The following is a 9,778-nucleotide window of genomic DNA, read 5'->3' as shown; positions in this document are numbered from 1 at the left end:
TCCTGAAACGGGCCGTTCTCAGCTGCCTTCTGCCTCCCTCGTCCACACGGCTGATGCCTCCCTCTCCAGTTCTCCTGGTTCGGTGGCTGAGGAGGAAGGAGAGAATGACGCGGCAGGCTCAGCGCCATCTGCAGCTGCCTGTTATATATATATCGGATTTCCGATCCCAAGGTGGGCATCGCTGACTGCCTCCCAGGGAACAACTTCACTAAGATTCCAGTTCAGCAAGTGGAGAACAGAGCTAGAAGCCTGTCTTTCGTTCCTGGGGAGTTTTCGACTGGCTCATTGAAAGCTGTCCGGGAACTTTCATTCGAGCTCTGAGAATTTCAGCCTTATCTTTGAGTTAAACAGACGTGGAAGGGTGAAAACAGAGAAATTACTGTTGAATCACAGACAAATTGCATTCCAGGCTGCAGTGGCGTAAATGCTGTAAAGAGGCAAGTAATAAGTTGTAGCCGCTCTGCACTAAGTATTTGTTGTGTTGAGGGGAACGACTTGGGTGAGGGGCAGTCTGAACAGAAGCAGGTCTCTCTCCTCTATCACAGCTGTGGCCTCTCCTGTGTTTCTCACCACTGGACCCTATCATTCCCGAGACTTTCTAAGGTCCATTAGGATTCCTCCACTCACCACCTGGTGATCTGTCAGATTTTACACTGCAGGTGAATCCCGGGTGGCCTTGATCTACAGCTCAGAGCTCTCAGGAAATACTTTCCCAGAAAATTATCCCATATGGCGTTAGTGGTAAAGAACCCCTTTGTCAACGCAGGAGACGTAAGAGGTGAAGGTTTGATTCCTGGGTCGGAAGGATCCCGTGGAGAAGGGGATGGCAACCCACTCCAGTATTCTAGTCTGGAGAATTCCATGAGCAGAGGAGCCTGATGGGCTACAATCCATGAGGTCGCAAAGAGTCAGACACAACTGAGCGACTGACACTTCCCCTTTCACTCAGTATTCTGTCCAAGGAGCCATACTCAACTCCTGACATGGGGCCAGGTTTCAGTCCCAAACAGAACATTAAGGGAATAAATTCCTCCAAGGCCCAAGCATCCACAGATTGGTGGGGGGACACGCCACCCACAGAAGTAATGTTCCGTGTTGCGATTAGGTTTTAACATAAATCACAGTGATGAAGATGCATGGTTACACTTCCTAATGTAACAACGCCCTTGGGGAATAAATGTGACGGTGACATAAACCCGTGAGATGACATCACGCTGCTCTCTGCCTCCAGAATGAAACTTTTTACCTTTTCCTAATACCAGTGTGGAAGGTTTTCCATTTTTGTTCCCCTCTGAGACAAAGTTTCTCCAGCTGGCAACTTTTTCCTACAGAAAGCTTTGAGAATCTCTTTAAATGGTAGTTATAGGACTCCCCTGGTGGTCTGTCTAGTGGTTAAGAATCCGCCCATCAATACAGGGGACACGGGTTTGATCCCTGGTCTGGGAAGATCCCACGCTCCACGAAGCAGCTAAGCCTGTGGGCCCCAACTACCGAGGCCTCTGGCTCTAGAGCCTGTGCTCCACAAGAAGGGAAGTCAGCACTCCACACCTGCATAGTAGCCCCGCCTTTCCGCAACTAGAGAAAACTTGCCTACAGCAACGAACACCCAGCATGGTCAAAAATAAATAAAATAATTGTTTAAAACATTGTTAAAGTAGTTATAAATGTACCATAATCATCTTCTCGTGCAAGAGAGAAGAGCGTGTCCAGCTGACGACCCGGCATCAGGCCAACCTGTCGGGGCCGCATGGAGGGCATGTCATGAACTGAAGCATCAGCTTGGCCACTGAGCTGCTATAGAAACAAACCTCTCTCGCCTGACTGTTCACTCCACTTGAGCAGAATGGAGATCATGGGGCAAATGAGCAATTCAGCAGTGGAACCATGGCCAACAGAATCTTTTCACACAAAGGATCTCATTCTGGGAAAATGGGTGGATGGCATTTGTAAATCTGTTTGAGATAGTATCTTGTTCCATGACAACTGCAATTTCTTCTGCCCTAACCGGAGGTAAGAGGTCAATGTGCATTGGAAAAGCACAAGAACGAGGGGCAACAGACGACCACTGGGGTGTAGACTGTGTGTAGATAAAAGATCAAATAATTATTATTGCAGGCTCCATAGTCCAGTAGCATCAGAATTTAACAGCACGCTGCAGTGAAGAGGTACTCAACCCTTTAAATCAATACAGAATGTTTTCACCCCATCATTTTAACCCTGAGGATGTTTAGACTCTATTCACCAATAAAAACATTTCCCTTAGAATTTAGCAACATTAAATGCCATTAAACCAGCATAATCCTTTGATCAGCTTTCTAGAGCACCCAAGCAAACTGTGTGCATTTTTTTCACTTTCATCAGGAGCAATCCCTTTCCATACATATTTCACTGCACAAATTTAATTTCTTGATTTTTTTTGGGTCCCTATCAAATTTAACAAATTAACTTTTTTTTCTCGCCACTAAGCATTTTCTTACAAGCTCATTATTTCTTCCAAGTCTAATGTTCTTATGTGAAGATTTAGCTACTATCAGTCATATTTTGGGTTTTCTATTTCTACCAAGTCTGAATTTTTCTTAATAACGTATGCAATCAAAACATCACTGCAGCTGAAATGGTCAAGTCCAGATACTCTGCTTTATTTATGCATACATTATATAAACAGACTTCCCTTTTTTCTCATGGGCATAATCATCCATGAGTGAAATCCCCTTAGTAGCTCAGATTACTCCTCAACTTTCTTTGGTTGATGCTTTGAGACCCGCCTCAGCTTCCCTGTAAAAGCCACCCCGGGAAGACCCAGTGGGAATCAGGCTGACTCTGAGCATCTCCAGTAGGGGAGGGGACTACGGCCGATGAGTGACATTTCTCTTCTCCACAGGTACTCAGAGGCAGGCGTCGGCACGACACGGGGAGGGATACTTAGCAAGAGTTATCAGAAAAGAGACTGTGTTCCCTTGACAATAAGGATCGTGTTTCTAAAAGAGTTCAAAAGGGTGCCTGAGTCCAGTGCCTGTCAGGGACCTAAACACACAGAAATACTGCCCAGGCTGTCTTTTTAAAATAGTGGTTGTCGTTGCTGTTGTTTAGCGCTAAGTTGTATCTGACCCTTTTGCAACCCCATGAACTGTAGCCGGCCAGTCTCCTCTGTCCATGGGATTCTCCAGGCAAGAATACTGGAGTGGGTTGCCATGCCCTCCTCCAGGGACTCTTCCCAACCCAGAGATCGAACCCAAGTCCCTTTCCTTGGCAGGTGGATTCTTTACCACTGAGCCACCAGGGAAGCTCCTCATACTGTCTCCCAGAAGCTTTCTTATTTTACTGTTCACATTTTCATCTACAGTCTAGCAGGGATGTGTTTCTGGGTGTGGTGTGGTGGGTCCACTTTTTTTGCTTCCGGACAGCCACCTAGTTGTCCCAGCATCAGCTGTTAAAGCCACTCTTCTCCTCTGCTCTGAGCCACCTGCACCATCAAACGCATCTCTTGAGTTCTGTCTTCTGCTGCATTTGTCTGTTCTTGCCTTGCACCAAGGGGCAGCCTCATACCTCCTGGCTTTACTCCAAGCCTTCCTCATGGTAGAGCAGACCCTGCCTCCCTGGCTTCTTCGCAGTGACTGAGTTACTCTCAGTCTTTCCATTGGTATGTACTGGTTTCACTGATTCAGGCATCAGTTCAGTTCAATTCCCTAGTTGTGTCCCACTCTTTGCCATCCCATGGACTGCAGGTCCAGGCCTCCTTATCCATCACCAACTCCCGGAGTTTACTCAGACTCATGTCCATTGAATTGGTGATGCCATCCAACCATCTCATCCTCTGTTGTCCCCTTCTCCTCCTGCCTTCAATCTTTCCCAGCATCAGGGTCTTTTTATTTTATTTTTTTTTTCAGGGTCTTTTTAAATGAGTCAGTTCTTCGCATCAGGTGGCCAAATTACTGAAGCTTCAGCTTCAGCATCAGTCCTTCCAACATTCAGGACTGATTTCCTTTAGGATGGACTGGTTGGATCCCCTTGCAGTCCAAGGGACTCTCAAGAGTCTTCTCCAACACCACAGTTCAAAAGCATCAATTCTTCGATGCTCAGCATTCTTTATGTTCTTTATAGTCCAACTCTCACATCCATACATGACTACTGGAAAAACGATAGCTTTGACTAGATGGACATTTGTTGGCAAGTAATGCCTCTGCTTTTTAATATTCTGTCTAGGTTGGTCATAACTTTTCTTCCAAGGCATGAAATAGGTGTACAAAATACATTGTTTTAAACGTCTGCTTCAGGAAAGGCATAACTCATTTAAACAGCTGTATCCTTGGATTAGGCAGAAATGGCTTCATTATATGTATTTATTTACATGATGCTAACTACCTCGGAAAAGGCAATGACAACCCACTCCAGTACTCTTGCCTGGAAAATCCCATGGATGGAGGAGCCTGGTAGGCTGCAGTCCATGGGGTCGCAAAGAGTTGGACATGACTGAACGACTTCACTTTCATGCATTGGAGAAGAAAATGGCAACCCACTCCAGTGTTCTGCCTGGAGAATCCCAAGGACAGGGGAGCCTGGTGGACTGCCGTCTATGGGGTTGCACAGAGTCGGACATGACTGAAGCAACTTAGCAGCAGCAGCAACTACCTAACTGATGACATTTTCTCAGGTCTTACATGTCCCCGATGGTCCTTCTGCCTCCCAGAGCCACAGGACATGTGGTATAACATAGAACACGTACACGGCACCAGTTAGGGCGCCGGCTCAGACAGGGGTGAGTCATGGCTTTATGTACCTGTGGGTATTTACCCTCTGAGCCTCGGCTCCTCACCACATGAGGTCATCATCGTACCATCTTGCCCCACAGGTTTTCGGGAGAAGGCGAGGGTGGGAGGTTTCGAGAGAACAGCATCGAAACATGTATATCATCTAGGGTGAAACAGACCACCAGCCCAGGTTGGATGCATGAGACAAGTGCTCGGGCCTGGTGCACTGGGAAGACCCAGAGGGAGCGGGTAGAGAGGGAGGTGGGAGGGGGGATCAGGATGGGGAATACATGTAAAACCATGGCTGATTCATGTCAATGTATGACAAAACCCACTACAATATTGTAATTAGCCTCCAACTAATAAAAATAAATGGAAAAAAAAAAAGCTACAGATAAAGCTTGTTGAACAGTGCCTGGTACACAATAAGCTCCCGATCTTTAGTGAAAGTTTTTTATTATTAATCTTGTTGAATGTTTCTCCCCAGGCAGCATTAAGTCAAGGAGTGATCACAGGTGTTTCTTCTCAAGTCCACAGACACTTTCCTGAAGCAGACATTTACAATGAATGTATTTTGTACACCTATTTCACTGTGACATAACTCTATGTCAATCAGCAAACACGCACATTTGCCTTCAGGGCAGGTCCCCGGGGTAGTTCACTGTGTACCCCCGAGGCTGGAGAGAGAAGTCAGAGGGTAACTCAGGCCAGTGGTCGGGGCTAAGGCCGGGCCAATTCAGGAAGACTCTGAGAGCCGACGTTCCGAGAGCACTCCCCAGTTTCTCCACAGTTCTCAGAGCAGGCACTCATCCTGCGGGTCCTTTTCCAGAGCAAAGCATCGTTTCACGTGGACCTGAAATGGAGGATGTGCAAGCCCGAGGCCCCCGAGGCCTGGTCCTCACGCTCCGCCAGAGGCAGGGCCCCTCTGTAGCTGTCCCGTTAGCCCATTGAGGCCCCAGACCAGTGAGCTCCTCTCCCGACCTCTGGGCTGTGGCAGATGCTCCGCTGAGCCGCCTGGACGGCACCTCCATGCTCTACCACCACCACCCCCACCCCGTCCTCTGGGCATGCTACGCTCCCTCTTTCAGCCCCAGGGGTGTCCACAGCCCAGGACATGCCTAGCAGGAGCTCATAGAAAATCCAGCTGTTATTCCTTGAAGCCCCAGGAGACCACAGACGATGTCCTATGCTGAAGCTGGATGCTGTATTATTCCACAGACAAAATGTACCTGGTGTGTAGGACCAACATGTGCCTGCAGTTTTTAAAGGCACGTTTCTTTACAAACTGGAAAAACACTTGGCACACAGTGATCTTCCTGTGTGAGCATTTTCTTTCTGCAGCAATTATAATCATTAGACTCATAAAGAGATGTTAATAATAGGTAACTATCAAGTCACTATAAAATCCATCTTTGCCAAGGTCAGTCGAAGAATTGATGCTTTCAAACTGTGGTGCTGGGGAAGACTCTTGAGAGTCCCTTGGACAGCAAGGACATCAAACCAGTCAGTCCTAAAGGAAATCAACCCTGAATATTCATCAGAAGGACTGATGCTGAAGCTCCAATGCTTTGGCCACCTGATGCAAAGAGCCGACTGATTTTAGAAAAGACCCTGATGCTGGGAAAGATTGAAGGCAGGAGGAGAACGGGGCGACAGAGGATGACATGGTTGGATGGCATCACCGAATCAATGGACATGAGTTTGAGCCAGCTCAGGGAGATGGTGAAGGACAGGGAAGCAGGCCTGGCGTGCTGCAGTCCATGGAGTCTCAGAGTCCGACACGACTGAGCGAGTAAACAAGGTCAGTCAGATCTTTGGTCTGATTTTGAATCAGACAAAATTTTACACAGAGTACACTTGAAATAAAAGTATATCCCGTCAACTGCACGCCCGTGGCAGGTACATTTCTCTGCATGTAACTCACGCTTGATTCCCTTGCCAACTGCATAGTGAAGAGTTTGTACCTGTTACTTCACTTGAATTGATTGAGCTCCATGAGCCCTGCTTCTTATTCCTCTTTGTATTTAAAATATTCCAGCATAATAAATCCTCTTGCTTTGCAGACAAAAAGACTTTCTCTCTGACAAAGCAGTTATGATTAGTAAATGCTTTTTTTTTAATGGCTGTTAATGTAATCTCAATGCATGTAATACTAAGATGGGCCAGTCCCCAGTAGCGCTAAATTATTTACACTGGGCGTTATCTGTGGACATTCATGATGTACAGACCTAATACAGGTTTGCACGTTAAACCTTGAGAAATCCGCCGTCCCCCATGTCCATTTCTACAGCCACGATGTAGGGTCCAGCGCGGCAGGCACCTGCAGTGGTGGGGAGGGGGTCCGAGCAGCCCAGGTGGGGTGAAGAGGCTGCACTCGCAGGGGCCCTGGCGGAGTGCAGAGGGTTTCCTCTGGGCAGAGCACCCAGCCACAGCACAGCGGACCAGCGGGGAGGGGGGCAGGGGGCGAGGGGCGGCAGGAGACTGGGTCCAGGTGTGGCCTGTCCAGCTTCCTCCACTGTGGACTCATCCTCTCCTCCAAGACTCTGCGAGTACCTCGCTTCTCATCACAGTGTCACCCACAAACTCAGCACCGACTGATGAGTCTTGCTGTGATTCTGCCAAAGAGTGAAGCTGGAAACTGTTTTGAAAACTGAAATTGATAACCCTAGAACCTGTGTGCAGGCTTGCAGGCTGCAGCCTGGGGACAATTCGACTTACACCTGCTCAGGTACATCAAGGCTCCGCAGAACACGGGCCCCTCCCCTGCGGGCGGCCCGGAGCTGACTTCACGCTCGGTCGCACCACTGAGTCAACGTAGCAGACACCATATGCTCCACAAATGCCGAAGCCCCACTGGGCCCTTCACAGAAAGTCTGCCAGCCGCCTCAGAGAAAGACTGCACTTGCGAAGCAGCTACGGAACTAGAAAAGGAATTCGTGTATAGTATAAACCTGGTCATCACAATAAAAAAAAGATTAAACAGAAGGGTTGAAAAAGAAAACCAAGACACTGTTACAGAAAGCAAAACAAAGGACTAAGAGTGACAAGGTGGAAAAGGTAAGAAGCTTCAGAGGATCCACCCGGAAAGGATGACAGTAGATTAATAAAAGGAACGGAAAAATAGGACAGAGAAAATAACTGACATTTTTAATACATAACTGAAGTGCACAAAGTCTGAGATTAAAAAGACCCATAATGAAAGATAAAGACCTACTTCAATCACATTGAAATTTCAAAACACCAAGCATAAATTCCAAAAGTTTCCAGAAAGAAAACTACAGATCATACACAAAGGAAGATCCACCCAAAGAGCATTAGATACTCATGGACAACCACAGGATAAATGCTCAAGAAAAGCTGTCTTCAAAGTTCTAAGAGAAAACATTTTACCTCCTACAATTTGTCCCCAGTTAAACTATCAGATGGTTTTCAGAAACTCATGGACCTCAAAAGCATCTCCTGTGACACTTCCTTCGAGACCTACAGGAAAACCTGTGCCATTGAAGAAATGTACAGCCGACCCCTGACAACGTGGGTCCGAACTGTGTGGGTCCACGGACACTTGGGCTTTTTCCAACAGTTACTACTATGCGCTGCTCGATCTGAGGTGGGGTGAATGAGCAGATTCTGAGGCAGCCAGGACAGGGAGGGCCAACTTTATACTATACTCCAATTTCCAACTATGCAGAGGGTCCACACAGGCGCTGTTCAAGGGTCAACTTTAAATCAAGAATGAAGACAAGATTCCATAGACAGGATGCACACAGGAGACTTCTCAGGATGAGGGGTGTCCAGGAGGGCTGGACAGAGACATTTAGATTGAAGCAGAGGCAGAACTCAGGGGACGAGCCTAGTGGGAAGACACAGTAGAATTTAGAGAGTATTTGATATATTTAAGCCTGTGTGGGTGGGAGAGGTGGGATACACTGAAAAATTGGCCAACACATGCAACACTGGAGAGACCTTTAAGGAAAACTTGAGGTTCATTGAAAACCCATGCAAGTCAACAAAAGAAGGCAATTACTAATCCAAGAAAATAAAAGATTGTAGAAGAGAGAAGCCTCACCAGGAACAATATTACAAAGTAACAAATCACAACAACGGATTTTAGTTGCAGGAATTATCTGGTATGATGCAAGAGGGAAGATGGCTGCTGTAAAAGAGAGAGATTTTATCGACCATAAGTCAATAGATGCTAAAACCAACAAAACCAGAATCAGCTACAGATCTTTACTTAGAAAGATGGAGATGGACGAGAGGAAGGAGCTGCCAAAAGCTGGACATTATCTCAGACCCATGAGAGGGCAAGCGGGGCCAAGGGTGAGGCTTCCAGCCTCACTTGGTGGTGAGCACAGGGCTTTGATGAGACGCCTTGACTGTCAATGCCTCACCGGCCCCTCCCTCTAACCTTCCCTTCCAACGTTAGCTCAGATGGGAAGGACTCGCTCACCCACCAACCCCTGCCTCCAGCGAGCTCCCTCCGCTGCTGGTATGCCCCTTAGAGTAGTTTCCACGGACGCAGCAAACAGCCGAGGATGGATGGAGCCTGGGGTGCACTCGCGGACCAGCCAGCTGTGATGCAGACAAGTGCAGTAACTGTGAGCCCCCACGGTGCTGCCATCAACTACCCGGCTCCCCGTTCCATCCTGGTGCCGTCCAGCTGGGGAAAGGAGAGCGGCCCTCTTTCTCCAGCCCGACCTGCTTCCAACACCACAGATGCAGAGCTGCTGTCTGAACAGCATGTGCGCCGCACTTCTCTCTTCTAAGGAATGACAATTTCTTCAGATGATTACACATGCATCTTTCCTTGTGAAGCAGGTCATTTGTCTATTTTACTTTCCTTTATTGAATACTAATGTGGCTGCTAAATGCCATGAATAAAGCACTTTCTAATCCTAATGAATACCATGAAGTTCAGATTTAAATGTATTTCTTTATTTGGGGTTCTAACCTATAAAGAAAAAATCCTCTGTATCCAATATACACACACAGAGATCACATGATCTTTACCCAATACACAGACACACACA

The sequence above is a fragment of the Dama dama genome, chromosome 27 (assembly GCF_033118175.1).
Source record: "Dama dama isolate Ldn47 chromosome 27, ASM3311817v1, whole genome shotgun sequence".
Lineage (NCBI taxonomy): Eukaryota > Metazoa > Chordata > Mammalia > Artiodactyla > Cervidae > Dama > Dama dama.
Note: the sequence above shows the minus strand (reverse complement) of the source record.